The sequence below is a fragment of the Dipodomys spectabilis genome, unplaced genomic scaffold (assembly GCF_019054845.1).
Source record: "Dipodomys spectabilis isolate Male_0828 unplaced genomic scaffold, ASM1905484v1 ptg000021l, whole genome shotgun sequence".
NCBI lineage: Eukaryota > Metazoa > Chordata > Mammalia > Rodentia > Heteromyidae > Dipodomys > Dipodomys spectabilis.
This window is the reverse complement of record NW_024870698.1, coordinates 4,075,232-4,099,518: the sequence shown is the minus strand read 5'-3', so window position 1 is coordinate 4,099,518 and position 24,287 is coordinate 4,075,232.

Genomic DNA, 24,287 nt, shown 5'->3' with positions numbered 1-24,287 from the left:
ACCATTTAGCCCATTCTTTATTCCATAGAACACTTGCTCTAGGATAAAGATTAAGAATTAGTTGTGGTTTTTTTTTTTTACTTTTTATTGATGACTAATTTAAAATTAGATAAATTGTGATAATAGAAAGACTAATTGAGAGCATTGGAAAGTAGCCTACATATCTCTGAGTTCTCAATCACTACAACCTCATGAAACAGAGACCTGAATGGAGTGCTGGTGCTCCAAGTTATGTCACATGTGTTAATTAACAATTAACAACAATTTGTGTTATTAGATTCAGAACCATGTTTATTTTCCCGCCCATCTTGTTTTTACTTTGGTCAACATCTTTGTAGCAAACTAAATGGTACCATGTCCTATTTTACTAGTTGAAAATGTATGCATGTAAAGTCTAATTTGAAATAAAGGTGGCTGGATTTCTCTAAGCTTCTAAATATGGTCAAAGTCAGTGTCTTTAAAATGGACTTAGATTTTAAAAGGTAGTCTTCCTGAGTATCATGTTGAGAAACATTGGTCTTTGTCCAATGTACTAGTTTACTATAGTCCAAATGTACTAGTTTACTAGTTGCACTTGGCTAAAGAAGACCTGGTCTCTGTTTAAAGATCTGGAGGTCTTTCCCTCAGGCCACCATTTGCATTTCTGACATAAAATTCATTCTTATCCCTGCCTGTCTTCATCTTAACTATTTTATGCTGATCCTCTGCATGTATAATATTCCATTTTTTCCTGTCTTTAGATATTTCCTATTTCCTTTCCTTGCCCCTCCCTTCTACAAGCAGATGTTTTGTGTCTCCTCTCTTCCTTCCAGTATTATTCAAGGGAAGCATCACTAAATATGTAGTACAATATTTAAGTGGAGGATATCCTTCCTCTCTATCCTTCTAACATGCACAACCATCTAAACTGAAATCTAGTTAGAATGCAAGGAATTAATGCATGTTTTCTTATCTCTTATGGTTTGAACCCATAATTGAACTGTCATCATTTCAATGAATACGTGAACAGTTTGGTTGAAAGCTAATTTATTTTATTACCTTGCATTTCTACAACACCACTGATGACATTACAAAGTTCTTGAATCTCTGGACACTTCAAGCAAAGGATGCCAACCACTCATAATTTCTCAATTTTTTTCCCTCAATTGCTAGATTGCTAGCAATTGTGAATGACCTTCTTTCTGAAGCTATTGTTATTTGGGAATTTGATCACAAGATAGAGAAAAGCCACATTTTGAGAGGTCTAATTGGGAGTCTTTATTAGAAAGCCAGTGACTACAAGCAGACCCATGTCCCCAAAAAACCTTGCAGCCTCGAATACACTTAATACTGTTAGAAAACTGATCCAGGAGGGTGGTAAAGAAAGAGTAGTCTGGGAATCTCCACAAGCCAGATCAACTCTAATGGAGAGATGAAGGATGATGCCATGGTAACCTGGCGAGAGTCAGAAGACATGAGGCATGGCACAAAATGGTGGCTGAGATACATCATGGTCAGGGGGCAGGTCACAGAAGCTCAAGAGTCCAAAGTCTCCCAAGTTCATGGTTCAGGTCTGGCAGGTCCAGTAACCCTATTGTCCAAGTCCCGGCCTCTGCCTCTGCCTCTAGAAATTCATTTACTCCAATCAATGGGGGGTAGGACTCTACCTTCAAGAGGTTTGGGAAACTCCTTATCACCCACCACAAAGGTGCCAAGATGGCACCAGTTAGACCCAATATCCTTATTTCACTTTATCAGTAGTTTAACAGTCATTTTTAATGATGAAAGTCTGTAATAGACTTGGTGTATGTAGGCATTATAAGGAAAATGGGAGTTTGAAAAAAACTAAATGAAGCAAAGCAAAACAAAAGCTAAATGAATTTCTAGAAATATTGCATTAATTAAATAAAAAAGATGCTCTAAGCACTTCTAAATAGTTCACATACACTAACTCAATGAATCCTCATACTAACCCTGCAATAATACAAAGATCAAGTTTTTATCATAGTTAAACAACTGCTCAATATCAGATTGGAAATATGAGGTGAAGGTTGAGTCATTATCAGTGTCTTTGATTCTAGACATACATTTGAAACAAATAAGAATTCAGACCACAGAGAGGAAAAATTGAGAAAAGTGTGACTATTATGGCTATGTGTAGGAAGGTTTGGATGAGATTTGGAAGAGAAAGTTATACAGGCAACTGGGACTGATTTATGTTTAGCTTTCTTATTTTAGGCCAAGATAGCCTAAATACAACTTTCCTTCAAAAATTTAGATATGCCTTCAGAAAAGGAAAACCAAGGACAAAATAAATGGTTGATGGCGGTGATGATTTTTAGACACTGGCATCACCTCTGACTTTCAGTGGTTACATAGTAAGAGAATCAGTTTCTCTCAGAAAGTCAGTGGTAGATTATTCTGGAAAACTAATTAATAACTTAGAAGCAGGTATTTTAAGTATTTCCTTCACTTGATTCTATTCTTAACTGATTTTTTAAGTCCAGGTGAATATACGTATGTAGAAAACTTAGTTTTTTCAAGCAAGGTACAAGAGGAGAGATAGTAACAAAATGAGAGAAAACATTCCTAGACATTTCTCAGTAGCTCTTTTCCTTCAAATTAGGTGTGTGAGTGTGTGTGTGTGTGTGTGTGTGTGTGTGTGTGTGTGTGTGTGTGTGTGTGAGACTTATCTGTGACAATTGTGTAGAACTCTGGTTCTACCTGGGAAGTGAAGGAATGCAGTGTTTAGGAATTCCTTTCATGGGGGAGGATTCTAGTTCCCAAGAACTGTTGATTAAATGGCCACACTGCAAAGAGAGATCATAGGGAAAACGTGCATTTTTATTTTGCCTAAATAACACTTTGCCATTTTTTTCTATGACTATGACCAGTGCACTTTGGGTCAACAGTGCAAATAAATTCCACTTTACTTGATTTAATTGTCTTTTTTTTTTCAGTGCACAAAACTTCCTGAACAGGATTCATGGTTTTCTGCATTGAGGTATGAGATGTTTTCTTTCCTTTGGGTACAATAGCACTTTCTACCAAAAATAGATAAATAAATACTGTATTCTAGAAATGCCAGGCACGGAAAAGCATATTGCATTGATTCTTTACTAGTCCTCATTCATAGCCGGTTATCTATAGAAATGTCACTGGGAAGAGACATGCCCTGAAGAAATGATGTGTGACTTAAATGCTTTTGTCCAGATTTGGAGTTGAATCAGTAACATTTTATGAAATTGAGTAAACAGATAGCTATTGTATTGCCATTACATGTATAAATTAGTCTTATAAATAAAATCTGTATCTATTGATGAAGAAAAAATACATAATCATATTTCATAAATTTTCAGGAGACAAAAACAGGGAGAATAAAAGAGTTGGCCATTAGTAGCAATTGTGAAGATCTCTGAGATCAATTATAGTTGATGAAGTCAGGAGAAAGTGAGGGATATTCCTTTATGTTGCTCTTTCTCTGATGGTGTTGTTTGATTTCTGTTACTTTGTCACTGTCCCCACTTAAAACCTTCCAATGAGCTCAATGGACTCTGTGATAAATTTATTCATACTTTATCTGGCCTCTATCCACACCATTCGCTTCATTTCATTCCGCATACTTCTGGGCTTCATATCTTTCCTCAGGACTGTTGTGTAACTCAGTCCATAATTTTTCTTACAATATACTTGACTGGATATTTTTCTGTCTTCAGAACTCCAACTCCTTGGACTCCTCGAAAAAGGCTTTCCTTGAACCCTCTCCAAGTTAGTCAAGTAACCTCTCAGAATTACATCATCTTATCTTAATTCTGCATAAATCTTGACAAGTTGAAGATGGCATCTGTTTAGATCCCAGCTGATCCCGTCTGAGCATCAGCCTTTCAGGCCTGACACTGTCTTCAGGCAACTTTGGACATTCCATGAAACAAAAAGCTATTCCTTTTACTTTCCTTTCAGACCCCCTTCCTACCCAGAAATAGATAAGAAAATACTCATTCATCCATCACTGTCGATAATTATCTTCTTTGTAGACTTACAAAATTTCTACCTCCCTAGATATTGGTGGTTTCATGACATGAAGTTTGAGTAACTGTATTCCTCATCATAGTACCCGACACATAGAGGTGCTTCATAAATATTTTCTAAAGAAAATACCGTATTAAGCTGGATAATTTTTGTACATTGTATATTTTATCTCATCAAATCCATTTGGTGATTCTGTAAAACATTATCCATATTTTATACAAGAACTAATGGAATATTGAAAAAATTAAATGCTTTCCTCAAATTCTAAAGTAGTAATACATCACATAATTAGAATTTGAATTAATTCTATTTGTGGATTTTTTTTGCTATAAGTTTCAGAGTGAATTGCTATATTTTCATGCTTTCTATTTATCTTCACCTTTAAAAGGCTCAAAGAAAGTACTTAAGAGCACAGACTCAGAAGTTCAGCCACTTTGGTTTAGATCTTACCTCTCTCTGTCATATTTATATGTGATTTTTTCCCCAATTTGTGATTGATAAAATGGCATAAAATTCTGTCTACTTTTCCATAATTCTGTCTACTTTTTGTAAATCTTCTTTGAAGATTTAAGAAGTGAGCATACCTACAATATTTATGCTGGTGTTTATGGCTTAATGAGTGTTTCCTTATTATAAGTATTACTAACACTGTATTGTATACTTAGAGATGTATTTGATAAAAACATCATATTGTCAACATGGATTTCTAAAATTTTAAGTGGAATACTATAAGGATAGAAGGAAATACACACATATCGTACTCTAAAGAGCGTGATTGGCAATGAATATGTGTAGTCAATTCTGGTTTATAAAATCTACTTCAGTGGGTTTTTTTGTTGTTTGCTTGTGTATTGGGAAAGTAGTTATGTGTGAAATTTAAAACTATATGACTTATATTGAGAGGCTACCTTGGAGGTGATCTCAGCTAACCTTTTTTTTTAAGTCAGGTTGCTGTTGATTACATGATAAAGGACTCCACTTATGATCTTATAAGCAAGTAACACTTAAACATGCCCAGGGAATAAGGTGGACTTAGTCCTCTTCCTTTCTAGGCTTTTCTTAGTCATATTTATGGTCACAATGCCGTTTTGAAGGAAGAATATATTGCCCAGCTAACTGGTTATAACAATATGCAAAATACTGTCTTGGTCCTTTATACCGGTTGGAATTGACCAAGTGTTTCTCAACCTACCATCAGTAAAAAAATTAATAATAATGGCTCCATAGAACAATAGAGGGATATCAGAATTTCTTAGGTTAATCTGAAGGCAGGAGAAGCAGTTCATACTTGGGAGAAATTAAAGATACTGAAGGATATGAGACCGATACGAAAGAATTCGCCTTCTCTGATGCCTCTGAGACTGTAATTAGTGGCGTAAAAGAGGCTGGCCACAGCAGTCTGGGCCTTCCTTCAGCATGCAGCTGTCTTCCTGTTTTAGGAAGAGCTATATCAGGCAGGCAGACCACATGGACTTCCTTTGAAGCAGCTAGAACTTTTCTGTCAATATCATGTTTTATCTCTTTCGTCCCTACAGAAGTTCCAAGAAGCGATCTAATCAGAGAGGGAATTAAAGAAAGCTTCTGGTCTTACAATTTCCCAGGCGACCTCTGGGATTCTTAACCATGGAGTCAGATGCCAAACAGTCATGATGTGGTTTGCATTGGTGTTTTCCCCTTGCCGATCTCTTCATAATATCTTCAGGCTGTGTGGACAAAAGCCAAACAGAACATTCACCTTTGCCCTGTGTTTTCAGGAGTTGAAGAGCCAGGCCATGTTTGTGAACTTAAGAAATAATGTTTGCTCTCCTTTCCCTGAGGCAAATGTGAAGACTTAGGTAGAAACAAATAGGCAAACTACTTTTCTTTCCCTTATGTTCAGATAAACTGAAAAAGCATTCTATTTTAATAAAGCAACTTCACAAATTCTAGCAATTGCTTGAAGACCCTGGGTTACTGTTTAATTTTATCACATGGAAATATTAATATGACAATATTTCCAGGACAGCTATTGTCAAAGTTAGAGACAGAATTTTTATTTGGTAGCATAACACAAATGGACTGTCACCCAAGAAAATGATTTTCTCACAAACATCCCACTTCTGAATTTAAAATGTCTCTCTAGTGTAAGAGTAATTTTTGTTGAAAATATAGCTGACAGATGGACTTAGGATTTTTGGGCGATTTTCAACAGAAATTATTCCGCTATTTATTAGGAGAAAAATGGAAGAAAAATATCTTAGCTGATTAATAAAAGAAGATATTGGAAGGTTGAGGAACGTGGTTTAATCTTTTGTAGATAATGCCAATAACTATCTCTCTATATTCCATATAATGTTTAAATCATGAACTTAATCCTTGAGCCAAAATTAGGGAATAATGTCTAATATCATCTCTGATTTACAGATGTAGAAACACAGTCAAAGCTGTTAAAGTTTTGGCAAGGACAATATACTGATAAATGTAGAACTAGCTAGAAAACCAGTCAAGGTCAAACATAGAAATACTCTACATAGGATTTCTCCATTTGGTCACCTTTTACATTTCTCTCACTAGGAACAAACTGATTTTGAAATTAACCTATTACTGTGAATCACTTATTTCTGACTTGAGTATTACCATACCCTCTCTCATGTAGACATCCTACCTTTGACTGGGTTATGAAGCAAGTATCTCACCTTTGATTGTGAGATTTTCAGAATAATATTTTTTTCAGATGAGGAATTGAGTACTGAGAATTTGCAGCAAGAGTCACTGTTCCCTTTTATAGTAACAACAAATAACCTTGAATGAAAATAAAATCTAAGTCTTACTTGAAGACTACCATGCAATTTAGAAAATTTGCAACTCTGGAAAATATTAATTGATAACACATGTAAATAACCTAATTTTAAACAAGATACGATGTGGAATGCTATTCAAACCATCAGCAGTTTATAATCAGGAAAAAGAAAACACTAAAAAAGAATAATTATATGCTTTGAATGAGTTCCATTGAGAGCTAACACTATGGGACTTTGACTCTACTTCATAAAAGTTCTTCCAATATAAACTTGAAAGTTAGATAATGTAGGAAGTGAACAGACAAAAAGGGACTGGAGAAAGAGAGAGAGTGAGATTCCTCCTGCAGAATGCTTTTGACATGGTCCAGTGACTGCGTCACGATTTCATGTTTCTTAATCTTGGCAATAGAATAAAGTCCTCAGTAGAAGGAGGTTTTTTCAAATCCCCCAACATGACACTTCAGAACCCAAACCATAACTTCTCTTTTTATGTCTTCAGGATTTACAGTGTTTGCAGATGGAAGTAATTTAATACTGTGGTGATCTTTCATCTAGCCTGTTTCCTTTCAGTGACCTTATGTTTACTATAAGAAAACACCAACAAGGTGTCTGATTTCTTCATGGAAAAAAATGGCAACTATTTAAAACAAAAGGATTTTGTGTTACAGAATCATAAATCTCTCACTGTTTCTGTAATCTAACAGAAAGGCCTCATTTGTTCTGTGAGGAGGTTTTGCCTATAACACAAGACCAGTTTGACTTTCTCAGAAAAAAAATATTTTTGAGGTGGGGAAGACAGCTGTAGAATAAAAAGTCACTGTTCTATCTATGGCAAGAGAAGCAAGTCTTTTAATTTCCATGGCTTTTCCTCAAACCACCCATAACTTATCATTTTGAACGAAAACCCTAGAATCCTTCCTGGCATTGCTCAGGATGCTTGGGAAATAATAGCAGGTTCTTCTTGCCCTTCACACATATCCTCTCCGGCATGTGTGGTTCCTGCTGATTTTAAAGCCCTTTCTATAACCCAGAAAGCAGGATCTTCCTGGTAACCACAGTAACACACCCTTCCAGGGAATCTTCCCGTCCACATTTAATAGGTTGAATCATAAATAATGGAATAAAATATTTCAACAGAAGACCAGAAGCTGCAACTGAAACACTCAGGAAATGGATAACAGCTGTCTTGAAGAACTGAGATGCAAGATGCCTTCCTCCAGTGTAGGATATTTTTTTGACTAAGAGAGACAATTTGAATCCAAAGGGTCCATTTTGTTTACAACATATATCAGGGAGATGAAAATTCCCAATAGTCTTAGGAGGGTCATCTTACATCCAAAGACAGATTATGGACTCTAGTCTAAAATGTAAACAACGGCCTGCATGTATCAACAAATCATTCATTAATAATTTATAATGATTGTTTTTGCAGTTATAACTAGTGTATAGTGGGGTGAAATAAATTTTCTTACGGAACAGTAGCATGGTTAGTCGTTGGTACGGAGCAAAATCTTCTAGTCCACACAAATAGAGGAGGGAGCATATATTGCAGTATATTGTGGCTATAAAGAAAGAGCCATGTGCAAATAGACACCTAAAGGTGGACTCATAGTTAGTAGAAAGAGGGGGAAATCAATGAGAGAGTCTCAGGTAAAGGCCAAACCTCAGGCAAAAATGTAGGTGTGAAGAAATCATGGTATAGTTGGGAAGTCAAATTTTTTCAGCATATTGGTATCAGACTAAAAACCATATGCATTCCATGTCTTAAAAAAATATTTTGTTGGCCCTTCTAATGTCACAGGAGTGGCACAGGTGTTTGGGGTATGACGATCAGAAAGCAGAGATTTCCTTCGGGGTTCTACAATCCACACTAACAATTCCTTCTTATCTGATAGGGAAGAGATGTGATTCTATTTGAGGACAAAGGTATTCCTGACATAATCTGTTTTAGGCGATGTCTCCCCTAAAAAATATTAATGGGATCCCCAAATGCCAACTACTATGTTTTGTCCAGGCAGCAAAAGATAAGCTTGAATTATAGACTCAATAAAATCATATGCAAAATCCTTGTGAGTCATTTGTTGATATTGATTTAAAAAATCCTTCTAAAATTTTAGGGAAAGACAAAAAGAAACCGACCATAGTCCATTCAATAGTAAGAGAGAATCAAGTCAAGAGTTCAGACTCTACTTAAATGAAAGACATACTATAAAGCTATAGTAGTCAAGAAAATATGATTTGGGTAAAAGATAAAAAAAATCAATAAAACTATAGCTCAGAAACAGCTATTCGGGAAACCTAAACATTTTATTGGTGTCACAAGAGCAAAACTAATCCAATGAGAAAGAACAGTTTTCCTTTTTCAACAAAAGATGCTAGAATATCTGAACATCTACATGTCAAATGTAGATGTGAATTCGTAGTAAATAGATGGATGGATAGATAGATAAATCGATAATATTAGGTAGGTAATGTGGTGGGAGGTAAGAAAGGAGATAAAGAGAGAGAGGGAGAAATAGAGAGAAAGAAGAGAAAGATTCATGAGGAGGCTCCATTTCTGTTATTCCTATTGAAAAAGTCGCCCATTGGGAGAACATGACAAAAAAAGAGAAAATATGGAGAAGAAATGTGATGGATCCCTTTCTCAAAATACTGTTCTTCTCCATGATATGCGCAAGCATGTGTTGAGATTCTTTAACTCTTTTTTAAATACTTTTTATTGTAAAAATACTGTACAGAGGGGTTAGTTACATGAGCAAGGTAATGAGTACACTTCCTATAAAGCATTCTTGCCCCCTCCTTTGTTTTTCCCCTACGAGCCCTTCCCTCCTGTCTCCACAACTACACTCCACCCCCCTCCCTCCTAAATTGTAAAGTTCGTTTTTCAACATAGTGTCTTGTACATCTCATTGTTACAATGGGTCAACCTGTATACCTACATAAACATTTTGTTTTTTTCTCTTCTCCTCCCCAAATTAGAGAAGATGCAGGGCACCGAGATCAAATACAGTGAAAACAGGGGTTATACCATGGGGGAGGAATATACAAAGAAACAAAAAAATCACATGGTACATTATAAATACATTAGGAACAATAGCAAGAAAGAAAAAAAAAACACTGTGTCCCTATCTTGGGGTTTATTTCGCTTAACATCATCTTATCTGGTCATATATTCATAGCTTCTGAGCTTTTCTGTTTATCCCAGACATATACTAGTTATTGCAAATAATGGAAATCATGAGACCTATGTTTCTTTGGGCCTGGCTTACTTCACTTAATATATTCAAGCTAGATGAGGCAGGTGGCAGATGGTTGTCTGAAGAGCTGACAGAGACACCTTCAAACACAAAGAGTTTCTGAATGTTGTGTAAGTATTACAGAGTGCAATTGAACCTTTCCAATATGATGAGCTGGAGCAACTCAGGGATTCCACATTGCAGAAGTGTGTCAGATTCGACTTAATGTTTAAGGAATTGCAAAAAAAAAAAAATGTTAACACTCCTGTCTCAAGTCCCAGCCTGAGATGCTAATCTGAGATAGCTTGATGTGCTTTATAGACAACTTAGAAATTTTTTTTTAATATTTTATTTTATTTGTGAACATACTGTACAGAGGGGTTACAATTACATGGGCAGGATAATGCGTACATTTCTTACCACGTAACTTAGAAATATTTTCACAGTGAAGCTTTTTGTAAAATACTTAGTGTGGCATTAGTTATTTTAGAATGTTTCTTTGAAATTATTCCAATTTTAGGTTTTATTAATTGTTCTGCACATGATCAATAATTCAGATTCAAATACTATGAAAATGTTTATTCCCCCCACTGAGTTGTGAGATTTAACAGTGCAAATTCAGTATATAAATAGCATTTAGTGCCACGTCTGGAACATATTAATGCTTAGTAAATACTCTTGCATAAATTAGTCTCCTCTTGCAAGGCAATACATTTTTTGAAATATGTAGATATCAAGCAACAATAAATAGCTTGTGACTAATGTTTTATTATATTTCAGAGAAACAAAGACCTCAGAAAAGGAAAGATACAAGAGTTAAAATGGATTCCAGTTCAGTGTCTGACTCCAGTTTTATCCCCTTTACCGAACCACAGCCTTTCTCTCATCTGGCTTCTTTCTATCCTCGTTTCCATGGTAAATTTTGTTTTCTTTCTTTCTTCTCATCCTTTGCTGTTGCATCAGCTACAGCTGCCCTTTACAAATCACCTCTGACCTTCGCTTCTGGTGTTCTTTCATGCTTTTTCCACTTTGGCACAGTGCATTTTGGCTTTCCCAAGACTTTGGGCTCTTCTCTGAAGGAGACTGGCATTTTTACATTTAGGGTCACCTTGCAGGGGCTTCATTTAAATGGAGAGTTCTCAGGTGCACTTATTCATACACCGCTTCATTTTCAATATTACTGCAAGGAGAATACATATATATATGTATATATATATATATATATGTATATATATATATGTATGTACACATATGTGTAGTTTTTAATAAGAATAATTTTACATTCATTTAAGGAGAATTCTTTAACCAAGGAGAATCTGATTCTTTGTTTTTAAATGTTTTCAACACACTGCATTTTATAAAGTCCTTGTTCTCATATTCATATCACAGTTAATTCATATCACAGACAAATGGACTGCAATTTAGGAAAGCTATTTTAAAGTTGCTCATAATGTGTAAAGAAGGCCAATGTTTGTTTTAAATAGAATTATTCAAATAACCAAATGAAATTCTTATAGATGTGATTAATGAGATTTTCACAAGAGCAGTTCTGTGTGTGTGTGTGTGTGTGTGTGAAATGACCAGAAATACCGAAATCTTATTTCATCACGGACTTAGGCAATATCTTGGAATAGTATACATTCTCTGGATAAGATAATATGCATAATATTTTTTCTCTCAGGAAAGCCAGGCCAGTGTGTTCAGGATACCAGTGCTCAGGCCAACAGCACACAGAAAGCCAGTAGGCCTCTGGCAGCGTATGAAGGAGTTTGATCCTTGTTCTAATTAAGCAAGCTCCCTGTGGAGTGCTCTGTTAGACGTCAAAGTTAAGGCTTGCCTTCTTTCCGCATGCACATGCATGCGGAAATCCCTTTCAGTGGGGCAGCATTCCCTTGACTGGAACACTTACCCAGGCTTGGAAACAGAGCAGAGCAAGCTGAAGGGTGAGATTGACAAGCTGCTGCTTGACAAACTGGCGGTCACCCATCCTCAACTTTTTGGTCTAAGAAGGCCATCTCCCTGCCATGAGGAAAATGCTAGTACCACGTGGACCAAAGCCCAGGTGGCTCTGCTCCATGGATTGCGGTATCCCTGAATGTTCACCCCAGGCCTCTGTCATGCTGACAGTTCTGTAAGGGCAAATCCAGGCAGCCAACTGCTTCACAGCTGGAAGGAAGACAGAACATTGAAGAGAACATTGCACAAGGTAGATGTTGTGTCCACGGCCTTCCAGGCCTCATCAGCCTGTGTCAAGGGAAATGGAGATGTCTTCTTCCCCATGATGAAAGCCGGTTCGGGTAGTACCTTGTTCTATATTGTCCAAATCTAATTCTACCTGCGTGTGGAGGAGAAATTAGAAGTCAAGGCGTTCAGTTATGATGGAATTAGAGCGAGCTGAGAGAGCACTGACTTTGAAGTCATGTGCTTCTTCAACACCTGGCTCACCGCTGACAAGTGAAGCTCTTATGAATTCAATTTGGAACACTACGTTTCTGCTACATTGTTGAGTTTTAAGAAGATTATTAGAAGTAACAATAATGCAGAGATCACTGTGTGCAAGATGTTCACATTTGTGCCATCTTAATTTAATAATTTTTATCATCTTTGAAAAGTATTTTTAAAATAATTACCAGTCTTTTGCTGGTAATGCCAGCAGAAGGCTTATGCCTTTGGCTTATGCCAAAGGGATTTTAGCTTTTACATCTCCACAAATGTTTACACTGTATTATAATCAATTTCACCATGTCTATCAGAGTCTCTGCTCTCTGTAAATCATCACATCATTTTAAGAACACAGTTTAATGATAAACAAGAAAGATGTTTTTTATTTGTTAAAATTATAAAGATACATGTAGTAGATTCATATAGTTTGCATTTATTCAAGTAATTTTCAAGTAGTAGAACATCCAAATAGACCCTTCATATAAAAGAAAAAAATAGTGTAAAGAAAAAATATATTGTCACACCTATAGTCCCAGGTACTCAGGATGTAGAGATTAGGATGATCACTATTCAAGCCCAAGTCAGGTAAAATGTGACCAAGACCACATTTTAAACAAACAAGCTGGGCATGGTGCTCATACTTAAAGCCTCAGGTAGACAGAAAGCATAAGCAGGAGAATTGTCATCCCAAGTTTGCCTGGGTAAAAAGCAAGACCCTATCTTAAAAAATTACATAAAAGTAAACAGCCAAAAAAATGCTCATGTGGCAGAGTGCTTGTGCCTAGCAGGTACCAGTCTCTGAGTTCAAATGCCTGTTTCCCTACAAAAGAGAATTGAGAAACAATGACAACAAAAACATGTGGCAGAACTCTCATACCACTGTGTCTCTCGTTGTAATAATCGTTCTTCAAGTGTGGTCTCTATACTTGCGACTCTAGAGTACTCTGAGAACTTTACTGAAATAAATATGCTCAGGTAACACCCCAGACCTATTGAGCCAGAAGTAGACAGCAGCTCGTGTCTATCAAGTACTTCCCGTGCTGGGGGTGTAAACTCAGCTAAAAAAACTCCAAAAGCATCCTGACCTGCTTTTCCCTCTCCAAAACATCATGACTACTCCAATCATTATTGAAAGCTTAAAAAATTCTACAAGTGTACAGCTTTGGTCTGAGGAAGATGAATATTTGTAGAAAGTTTGATGAATGTGAATAATTGCATTATTCCTTGATCAATAAATTAACTCATCAGATATTTATGGAACCCAACTTATGTACCAGTGATTGGCTTTCCATTTCTTTCCTTGGCCCTCTGTTTATTATGTGGCTATGCTGTTCTTTTTTCTCAAATGACAGGATTTATTTAAAAAATAAACAAGGAATATTCTGATATTATTCTTAAGATCCAGAAGATAAACTTTATTCATTTTCTACCTGAAGACATATTTTCTTATTTTCCCCATCTGATGGTTTTTAGTGTGCTTTTTCTTTTAACAATGAAACAGAGAAGAAAATGATGGCTATTGTGTTGATGTATTTTCCTCATGTACCAAAAGACCTCATTGAAAACTCTCTATGGAAAGCATGTCTTCTCTTTACTGCCTCCTTCAGTGACCTGGAGACCTTGAAGAGGCAATTCTGCCTTACAAGCGACAACATCTACCGCTGACAAAAGCAAGTGGGACTTGCCCTTTGGGATTTGTGGAGATTTTATGTATTTAGAGGAAATTCCCTAGACTATATCTTCTTCAGAGACCAGAATCCAGGCATGCACACAGACACAGACACAGACACAGACAGACAGACAGACAGACAGACACACACACACACACACACACACACACACCTGTGCAGCCGAAGACCCTCCACATTCAGTTCTTTAGTACCCCAAAAACCTTTCTGAGAAGACGTCAGAAGAGTGGATGAAACATCTGAGCTGAATTGCATGTATACCTTTTGTTTCGATTACTTTGTCAATTCTCTGTAACCTTTAATAAGAGGGACACAAGCTCTTTTCCCATTGTTCTCTGTCTCATCTTCTATTATCCTCATTTCTCCTCTATGAAATTCCTACTCTTTTTATGAAGGAGAAAACAATCCAGCAAAGAAAGGACACATGAGGATAAGCCTCAGGTAATATGTCTTTCTCCTCCATCATTAGCTTCATTTATAAAGATACTTTAATACAAGTGGCTATTTTTACAAAATAACAGTCAGGGATTCAATATAAGTAACAACGGGAATTTTAATAAATTCCTACCCATGTTATAATGAAACCACCTGGAGAAGATAATGATAAATGCAAAGATGAATATAATGAAATTCTCACATTACCATTGTTGAATACCAAAGGTAGTTGGTTCTTTACCCCCAACAGAAACTAACTAAAACGAGAGGCCATGATCTCCGTGTTTCCATTCAAATAATTCCCTGAGTTTCCTGGATTTTCTTGGCAAAAAAATAAAAAATAACGTCTTGTGGATGTAGAGAAACAAACTTTACAATGTAGGCAGAGGAGGGGGGGGTGTCGCTGAGGAGGTAGGAGGGAAGGGATAGTAGGGGAAAAACAAAGGAGGAGGCAACAATGCTGGATAAGAAATGTACTCACTACCTTGCTCACGTAACGGTAACCCCTCTATACAGTATTTACACAATTAAAAAAACCTAATAAAAATAAAAAATAAATAAAAATTTTAAAATGATGGAACACGACTGATGGGCCTAAAAGATGCCCCCGGTAACTTTACTTATCAGAGGAGGAATTGAAGCTCTGTTGGTTCTGAGCCCGAGAGACTGACTGGCAAGCAGACTTCTTGCCATTCTTTTGTCATTAAAAAGCATATCCTTCAGATGCAATAGACTAATTAAACTCCCTTCGTAATTGAGATCTCATTGCAGACTTTGCTGATATTTTCACAGAATAAGGAGAGTGTAACCTCACAGTGTCTGCTTCCCCAGAGATGCTTTTGATGATACTAATAAGTTCCATGATGGATTGCAATTCCCGAAACACTCCTTGCTTCTCCCCACCTGGCTTTTGCACAGGCTGCACCCACTGCCTGCAAAATGACTCCTTTTCTGCCATCTTCCCTCTTCCTCTTCAACACAAATACTTCCCTTTCAACCTTCAAGACTCAGCAACATAGCCAATGGTCTGTAAGGTGGGTTGTTGGTATCATTTAACCCACTGCTATCCAGTAACAACTTAACTAAAATAATTCCCATGAAAAGCATGTATTTTTGAAAGCAAATGGACATTGATTCCAATCAGCTTGTGATATATGCTAGCTGTGTGCTCTTGGGGTAAAATCTTTCAGTCTTCCTCTCTATATTTTGATCTTCTATCAAGCAAATAGAGATAACTCAGCTGAAAAGAATAAAAGAGTGCATAATTGAGGATAGTCACAGCCATTTAAAAGGTCCTAACTATGCAGACTGGTTACTGTTTTATGGTTTTAAGCAGTATCACAAAGTATGCCAAAGTTTTCAATTACTATTTTAAGTAGAGACTTTTGAAATAAATATAATGCTGGAGAGTCTCTTTTTGTCTTTTATAGCAGTGATGGATGATGATTCTGGAAGAAGAGAAATTCTTTTTAATATCCCTATATTGCTATTTCATTTAAAAAGTAGATCCAACTAAATTTCCTATACATTTTCTTATAGAAGCCTTTGCCAAAGTTTTTATGCTTCTAGTCATAACTCCCCCCTCCCCTCTCTGTTCCAACCTTTTAGGCACTTTGTAACTTATCCTCTTCATAAAACTGAGATATGAATTAAAGTACTCAGATCACTGTCTTTCCGGATTCCAAAGGCATCAGAGTCTCTGACATTATTTCCTCTAATTCTGTTGTTCCAAAACCTTTTAATGATTCATGGCTTTGCCAACTGTCCTTACCACCTCCAATTTCCTCTTCTCTACATATATTTCTGCTACTCTGTATTAAAAATATTTTTTGTTTATATCTTGGAAATGGAAAAAAAAGTTACACATTTGTCACAATTTGACAAGAAGATATATTGCCTCTTTTTACCTTAGTCTTTTCTCTCCTGAAAATGAATGGCTGATATACTTTTGTAACCTAGCCTCATGATGCATCTTCAAACTTCAGACTTTCGGTCACACTCTTTATCTTTCTTAGAAAATCCTGTTTGTTGCCCCTGTTTGGCCTGTGGAAATAGTATTGCCTAGAACCAGCCATCTCAAATGTCACTTTCTACATAAAATTTTTCTTTACAACATTCCTTGGGTCAATTGGTGTGGTTTCTCTTTTTACCCAGATGCTATACACTTCCTTTACTGAATCTGCATTATGTCCATGTTCTGGGACTTTGTCTTCTCTCTTTGTAAATTTTTAAGTCTCTTATTTTTTAACCACTTGGCAATCTCAGAGTTGGGGCAAAACACAGTACTTTGTATAGAATTTAATTCAGATCCTGGATTTACTAGCATTATAGAACCAGTTTAAACACCTGGCAATATAAATAACGTGTAGAAATATTTCTAAAACTTTAAAATAAAGTAATTATATTTCTCATAAACTTTGTCTCTTACTCTTGCAAATTTTTAAGTCTTTAATATTTAACCACTTGGTAATCTCACAGTTGGGGCAAAACACAGTGCTTTACATAGAATACAATTCAGATCCAGCGTTTACCAGCATTATAAAACCAGTTCAAACATCTGGCCATGCACATATATTTAGAAATATTTTTAAAACTTTAAAATAAGATAATTACGTTTCTCATAAATTGGAAGGAGGAATGGCAGACACTGCTGCTGTCAAGTATTTCTCGAATAAAAACCTTCACCAAAAAGTCATGACGATATAAAGAAATTGCTTTGTATATGTTTGGGACAGAAATTTCTGTCTGCCTACCTCATGGTTATTGGAAGGCCAACAGCTAGCCAACTTGGTCCATACTTTTAAAAAGAGGATTCTCTGTAATAATTACTTCGGGCCCTAAACTTACTTAGTTACTATATTTTCAGTTTGGAAGTCATTTCCTTGTAGGAGGTGAAGGGATTATTTTTTGTTTCTTCTCTTTCTCTCTTTCTCTCTCTTTCTCTCTCTTTCTTTCTTTCTTTCTTTCTTTCTTTCTTTCTTTCTTTCTTTCTTTCTTTCTTTCTTTCTTTCTTTCTTTCCTTTCTTTCTTTCCTTTCTTTCTTTCTTTCTTTCTTTCTTTCTTTCTTTCTTTCTTTCTTTCTTTCTTTCTTTCTTTCTTTCTTTCTTTCTTTCTTTCTTTCTTCTGCCTGGGAATTGGGCAGCTGCCTTTAATTAGAAAAAGGCCAAAATATTCAACTTATGCCAAGATTTGTGATATCTGTGATAGAACTGGGATTAGGTGAAGCAAAATGTGGATTAGGGAGGAGAATTTTATTCATGAAAGAAAACAAAAACAACCTTTCGGATTATTTTTCCTGAGTCAATGAAAGAAAAAGAAAATAAGAAATTCTGATTTATACTTGCAAAAGCTTAACCCCACCTCTGGACACAATGAACATGCAACCATGAGTGCTGAACAGCTGAAAAAGTGCTTCATGAAACTGAAGACTGGCCAGCTTAGGAAGAAATGGCACTTGCGAAACAGTGAATGTTTATGCAAAGTGTATACTGTTAATTATTTTTTAAATTGGGGTTTACATCCACATTTGATCTTATAATTGTTGCCCTTAATAAAAACAGCATGTTACAGAATCTCCCCCCTACACCCCCCAGAAAGTAGAGAGAGGTATGTGAAATGCAGGGGACAGGTTTGGCTCACAATACAAAAGGCCTTGACTCCCAGAGGCAGTATTTTTCTTTGAAAATTATTATGCCCTTCAAATTTGGTTAATAAATCTGCTTGAAGTGAGACTATGAGTTGCTGAGTATATGCTATCACTAGCTGGAAACTAAAACTATTTCCCAAATTTGTCCACATACTTAGAGTTTCTTTCTTATTCTTCTAGGAATGTCATTCCATGGACACAAAAGAAAACATGGTGGAAGTGTGCAGCTAAATGCTAGAGAAATCTCCAATTATCACTGAAATGCAAGTTACTGGGCTCTAAAAACTGAAAACTGCAGATTGAGAAATCAGCAACACAATTTAATTTAGAAAGGAATATTAACCCAAACACAGATGTTAAAAAAAATACAGGAAATAGACTTTTCCTCAGCTCTCTCTGGAGACCTGGGAAAATTATCAAGGACTTAAATAATTAATTGCTACTAAAAGACACATTTCTCAAATATCATTTACATCAAATTTGCAGTTCCTTTCTTCCTATATTTAATAGCCAATTAAGATATAAAAATGTGCCTGTTAAATAATATCACATCCATGTTAATAATGAAGCAATAACCTTATGAAAGCTAATCCCGTTGCTCATTTCGACTTTTTTGTTCTTTTTTACAGAAGGATATTAGCATTGATAGCCATCTTTTTGGCTGCTGAAGCAAATGAAATTTATCATTTCCATATGTGTCCATAGCACACAGAATATATTTGAATTACAAGGGCATCTTAAAAAAATAATTTACCTTTACAAAATTGTGATATTAGGAGGCATTTTTTGCCTTAAAATAGAATTTATGCTATCAGTTACTATTGTGTATTCCTTATCCATCTTATAATTGTTTTAAGATAAAATAATTATAGAAGTCAATGAATGCACAGCTAAAGACAATATAATACAATCAGGTTTATGATTTTCACTATATCTAATCTTGTGAGTATTATGTGATTAGCTTGATTTGAGTCATTCACTATAGTAGTGGATACTCTAGAAAAATCATACTTATGTAAAAACTTAATTAGGTGATGTTAATATAATTGTTCTTTTTGAGACTGAATACACATACATACACACATATTTCAAATCATATGTTCTTATAATATAGCAATTTGATTGGATTGTTTTTAATAAATATTAACTTTATTCACTCATTGATATACAAATAATTTAATTGTGCTTGTACCAATTATGAATTAAACTACCCTGATAATTCATGGACATTCAAGTGAACATCTTTTAATTCCTATTGCTAAATATCTAGAGGAAACTTTCTGTCTTTCAGAATTTATATATTTAAATTTTAAAGGAATTCCCACTGTATTTGATGTCAGTGCCCTGCATTTTTATACATTTTTATTATTTGGGGAGGGAAAGGGAAATAACAAAATGCAGAAAAAAGGATACAGGATGACCCATTGTAACAATGAGATGTACAAGATACTATGTTGATAATGATCTTTACAACTTGGTGGGGGGTAATTGTGGATGTGGGAGGGAAGGGATGGTAAGGGAAAAACAAAGGAGGAGGTAGCAATGCTCAATAGGAAATGTGCTCATTACCTTACTCATGTAACTGTCACCCCTCTGTACAGGATTTTTACCACAAAAACATATGTATACATATATATGTGTGTATATACACACACACACACACACACACACACACACACACACACACACACCATATATCAAAAAAGAGAAGGGAGGAGAGAAAAAAACCTGAAAAAAATTCTCAAGAAAAGTCCTAGGATCTATAAAGCATTTTCCATATTTTATGAACCCTTCCCTTGTACAAGTTTTAATTTCTCCACAGTCTCCCTAAAAGTCGGAAGCTCATTCTCTCTTTCCTTCTGTTTGTCTGTCTCTCTCTCTTGCGTGTGTGTATGTGTGTGGTGTGTGTGTGAGAGAGAGAGAGAGACAGAGTCAGAGACAGAGACAGAGATAGAGAGAAATAGAGAGAGATTGATTGGGCAGACAATATTGGGCTTGAACGCATGGTCTATCTATGCAGTGCCCCAGAGCTTTTTATTCAAGGCTAGCACTCTGCCACTTAAAGCTGCAGCTCTACTTCTGGCTTTTGGGTTGTTAAATGGAGATAAGAGTCTCACTGACATTCTTGCCCAGGCTGTCTTTGAACCACAACACTCTGATCTCAGCCTGCTAAGTAGCTAATATTACAAGTATGACACCAACACCTCTCAGCTATTGCTATTAAAGGAAACCTTCCAATCTCTTCAGTTTGATTGAAGAATTGACACCATTAACATTCAGAGTGATTGAAGAATAGTTGATTTTGGTATATTTGGTTTTTCCGTAATCCTTTCCTTTCCACATCGATAGACTTTTGTTCTTACCTATATTTTCCTGGTTGCATTTATCTTTCTCTTCTCTGTAGGATTCCATCAAATATATTCTACAATGCCTGCCCACTAGTCATGCATTCTTTTAGATTTTGATTATACAAAAGGATTTTATTTCTCTTTCAAAATTTAACGATGGCTATGCTGCATATAGAAGTCAGGTAGACAGATATTTTCCTTCAAAACTTGAAATAGATATCCACCTTACTTATCTTTTAGAGTTTCTTCCGAGACATCTGCTGCTATTCTGTTAGATTTGCATTTAAATTCTACATGTCCCATTTTTCTTTGAGTGTTAAGTATTGTTCCTTGTTCTTCTTTTAACTATCATATGCCTTAGATTAGTTCTTTTTCATTTTTTTTGTCTTGCCTTTTGGGTTCCTAAGCACTTTATGCATGGTTTTTCCTATGCATGTTTTTACCTTTCTTTTTTCCAGGTTGAACCTCTTATCCTTCTAGTAGTCTCGTTATTCATCTGTTTGGCCTTTTAAAGGACACCCCACCCAAGAGTATTTCATATTCAGTAATACTTTTTTTGTTAATTTAATTATTCTATTCTATCTAACTTGTCTGAAGTCTTGAGATTCAGCTTTCAATTTCGTCCACACTACTAGAGAGTTTTCTATTGTGTTTTATTTATCTTATTGAGCTTCCCATGTAAAAAGATTCATTTTGTTTCTTTTTCAGTATTTCTGTATTCTCATCAAATTTCTCCTTCATAACATTTCACTGTCTTCATTACTTCAGCTGTTTGTATCTCTAAATTACTTCACATACTTATATCTATTTTCTCTTAATTCAAGTTTTTATATACTTTCTCATTAATTTCATTGATAATTAATATACCCATGCTTTTTGATTTGTATATGGGTTTCCTGCCTCTTCACTACTGGATACATTTAATTGAGGGTGGGGAGGATGTGGAAAATGTCTGATTTGAATGTAGAGATGATGTACGTACAATTAGTTGTATCTGTTCTTATCCATTTGAAAAATTACTCTGGGAATGGGGTCACTTCTGATCATGCCACTAAATTGTCCACCAGTCGTTTTCTTACCTAGTCTAAATAAGCCCTTCCTATCACCTGGTTAGCTGTTTGAGTGTCCTCCTAACAACTATGATTTTTGTCACTCTTCATGAAACCTGTATATATTCCAAGTCTAGAGCCCCTTTCTGTCCATGAAGCACCCAGCTCCTAGATGTATTAGAAATTTTTTCCAAATTGAACCAAGATCTTGTTCCCTCAGAGCTTTGCCTAGCTTAGTCCCGCCATTAATTCCGTTTCCTGTGCACATGTCATATTCCCAGGGAATTTTCCTCTGCTTATCTCATTTAAATATTCTTTCAGTCCTCTTTTGAATTACTATCACTTTAATCTTTATTTTTTTTTTCTTTTTTACCTTTCTACTTCGCCAGTGTTTTCTATTCTCTCCAAGCATCATAAGCTCTTTGGGTATGAAGACTTATTTTTCTTACCATCACTTTATCTGTAGCACTTTTAGCAGTGCTTTTTACAAAATAAAAGCTCAATCATTAAGAGCTTAATAACTAATATTAGAGAAATGGATAAATGAATGTGAATGGATGACACTGAGACAAATTGAATAATTTAAATCACAACATATTTGTCATCACTAAAGTCCTTGATTCATCACAAGGAATTAGATGTGTGACATTGTCCATGGCTTAAGAGGTTAGAATGTCACAACTCCTGGTCTACTTTGAAAATCTTAACGACCACAAACAGCAAATTATTCCTGATGGGTTACAGAGAGAAAGTCATGAAATTCCCCTACATCCTGTTTTCTAATTCCATTCTAGTGTCTTGGAAATTTCTCTTGAATTTATGCCTACAATGTCAGATGTTAGCTGTGTTTATTATTACTAATATCCTTTTTTCTATTTAGAACTATGCAGAACAATTTAAAATTACTTTTTTTACTCTGTAGTTTGCTCTTTTGCATCCTATATGGAGTTTGCATTGAATACTACAATCAATGGACAACTCACAACACTTAAAAAAGGAGATTTTCTTCCTAAGAAAACATTAATGAAGATAATTCTAATCCTTTGCTTTTGTAACTATCCTATATAGAGTGAAACTGGATTTTCAGATTTGCAATACTTCAGGTCTCTGGTTTTGATTAATAATAATTGCTAGTCCATTAAAATGGATCATGATGTTTCCCAAGGAATTGGTTGTTAACATAATTAACAGCTGGCTTTCCTTTCAAGACATTAATCAAAAGAGCAAGTTGCTGGAAATGACCAGGTTCTCTCACAAATCTTGCTAATTAGCAAAAGCATTCAAGTTGTATGACAGTGATGCCTGATGCTCTTATCTACTTGATTGTATCTCAGTTTTTTAAAAATCCACAATGTGATGTGTTTCCTGGGTTATTAAACCAATAATTACTTGAATACATTTCCCTAAAAGCAACAGTCTCAGTATCTTCATTGCTTATTTTTTGATAGAACAATGTCAGAATTTGCACAATGACAACAGTACAAATTTCATAGAACTTTCATAAATGGAGAAGAAAAATTATATATAATGATTTTAAGTACCACCATGTAATAAAAATAATCGTTATAAAATATTGTTTTGAGAAAGGAATTCATGTACTATGCCATATTATATCTTTTAATACTAGAATCGTGCAGGAGGGAAAGTACAGGACGAAAATAAAAAAAGAAGGAAATTTTTTTTAAAAAATTACCCTTTTCCGTTAAGCAAGGTAAACTTCTCTAAATATTTTGGAAATTTTGCCTCAAATTTCATGCACATAAACTCTTGTTTGTGTTATGATTATATTTTGTATTTAATTACCTATGTAATCTTGTAATTTGTTTCTTATAGCATTAAGTAACACAAATTTGCTCTGTCATATATTCTAATATGTAAAATGACCACTGAATTGGCACACATCATTCCTTCAAAAATATTTTTTCTTAACAATTCATGTAGAGTTGGAATCATTAATGTTACTATGAGATACAACACAATATCAGAAGTAGTAGGTATGTGTTTTAGATTACATACTACTTTTGTGTCTAAATCAGAGCACAATATGCATGTATGCAATCCTAGTAGGACTGTGGGATTTCCAAAAGAAAACTACAAGGCAACAACTTAAATTTGAGTTTCAGATAAATAATAAAATATTTGGTATGAATTTGACCTTTGTGAAACTTAAGACATCCTAATCCACAGGATACAGATATATTACAGAGGTTTATTATTTTCCTGAAATTTAAATCTAATAGTATATCCTATATTTTATCTCTCAGCTTTCAACCAAGATGTTTATATTTCATATAGGAGTAAACAGATTATGGCCCACCCACCATATTTGTTCATGCCCTAATTCCCAGAGCCTAAGAGATTATGTCACAATGAGAAAGATGATATAGATGTGATTAAGTTTGTAATGAGCTAGTGCTGATAGGAGAACACTATTCTCAGTTACCTGAATAGGCTCAAAGTGATCACAAGAGTTCTATATTCAAAGACTGTGTCCGAGAGAAAAGCAGACTAGTGGCATTGTGAGTATGACTACACGGCTAAGATAGAAGAAAGAGCCAGAATCCAAGAAAATTAAACAACTTCCCAAATCTTAAGAAGCCAAGGAATGAATTAATTTTCCACTACAAATTCCAACAAGGAACACTGTGTGTCTGA